Here is a 1,761-nt window from a genome sequence, read left to right as displayed (position 1 = left end):
TCTTCGACACATATTGGTCGAGCGGCGAGCGGGGGCGAGGGCGCTAGACGGCTTCGGCGCTTTATACCGCGGCCGCGACCTTCGGGATGATATTCAGAGCGGAAGCGAGCGGGCAGCGGAGGCAGGAGCGCTCAGCATGCAGGCGAGGGGCGCGGCGGCTCCCATAGGGAAACCTATAGAGTGACTCGTACGGGAACCCATACCGTGACCCGTAGATAAACCTGTAGGGTAACTCACATAGAGTAACCCAAACTGTATAGGATAAATCAAACCATATAGGATAACCCAAACCATAAAAGATGATCCATATGAAAACTCAACCCACATAGGGTAACCCACAGGGTAACCCAACCCAGATGGGGTAACCCACACAGGACGTAACCGAGATCGTGCATAGCATAGGGTATAACCCATGGGACGTAACCCACAGGACGTGACCCATAGAGGACGTGACCCATCAGACGTAAACCCGCACTCCTCACACACACACACACACGTCACGTCACCTCATTCCGAAGTAAACAAACAGCAGGGGGAGACATAGGCACAAACACGCACGCACGCACGACGACGCGCGCTCCCAGACGATACGCCCAACCGGACGCGAGCAGGACGAGGTTTTGAGGAGTAGGGGTGAGGGGTAGGTGTGAAGGGTAGCGGCGAGGGGGTATAGGGGCGAGGGGTGGGGACGAAGGGGGTAGGAGCGAGGGGCTGGCGCGTGGAGCTCGCCGACGGCGCGGCGCGCGGCACGCCCTTGCCTCGCATTCCTCGCGCGCCGGGGCCGCCGGAGACGGCCACTTTGTGGTGGCGGCGAGGAGCGGCGGCGGCGGCGGCGGCGCGGCGTCTGGCCTCCGTCTCGGGGCACGCACGCACGCACGCGCGCACGCACACAGACGCACGCACGCACACGCACGACTGGGGACGCGCACACACCAGGACAACATCAACAGCGACGAAGCACTAACAAGCGCACACAACTGTTGGTAAACACTCTCTACACGGCGGCGGGGCGGGAGCGGCGGCAAGGGCCGTCAGGACAACACACACACACACACACGTGCCAGGCGTGTGTGTGTGCCTGTGTGTGTGCGTGTGTTTGTGTGTGTGTGTGCGACGGCCAGGAGAGCTCGCAAACGGAGCGCGGGTCCAAACTGGAGAGCCTTGCAGGCGGGAGCAGAGGGACGACGCGGACAAGGTAGGTCAAGACCGGCGGTCAACACGCCCTCGTGGACGTGGACGGCACGGGACGGGCCGCCGAGGCGGGCGCGAGCGAGCGCGCGCGAAGTCCTGGCGCCAATATTTACAGTCCAAACGCGCGCCTGGAGAGGGGCCCGGGCCGGCCGTGGGCGCGCGCGAAGGGAGGCCCTTGACGGCGGCGCCGCTAAGACCCCGCGCTCTCTGCCCGGCCGGCCCGTGACCCCGCGGAGGGGCGGGGGCGTGGCGGGGCGCGGGGGGCGCCAGGGCCGCAGAGGCAGTCGGGCACCCAGTCACTCACCTGCTCTGTCGCGCTGAGTTCCGGGGCCCGCTCCGTGCACCGCACCTGCCGCCCGCTGCACTCGGTTGCGGCCGCGAGGCTGTGCGTCTGGAGCGCGCGGGCAGCGCGCCTCCTCGACGGGCGGGCCTCTTCTTTTGGCGCGGAGCGGAGCGTGTGGCGGGCGCGGGACGAGGCCGGGGCCGGCTGGCGTGGGGGGCGCGGGCGTACCGGCTGGGGCGCGGGCTCCGGGCCTCGGCCGCAGCACGACTGAGCGGCCCCCGAGCGAG

This window comes from Frankliniella occidentalis, unplaced genomic scaffold, assembly GCF_000697945.3.
Source record: "Frankliniella occidentalis isolate FOCC.00 unplaced genomic scaffold, Focc_3.1 Scaffold1, whole genome shotgun sequence".
Classification (NCBI taxonomy): domain Eukaryota; kingdom Metazoa; phylum Arthropoda; class Insecta; order Thysanoptera; family Thripidae; genus Frankliniella; species Frankliniella occidentalis.
Note: the sequence above shows the minus strand (reverse complement) of the source record.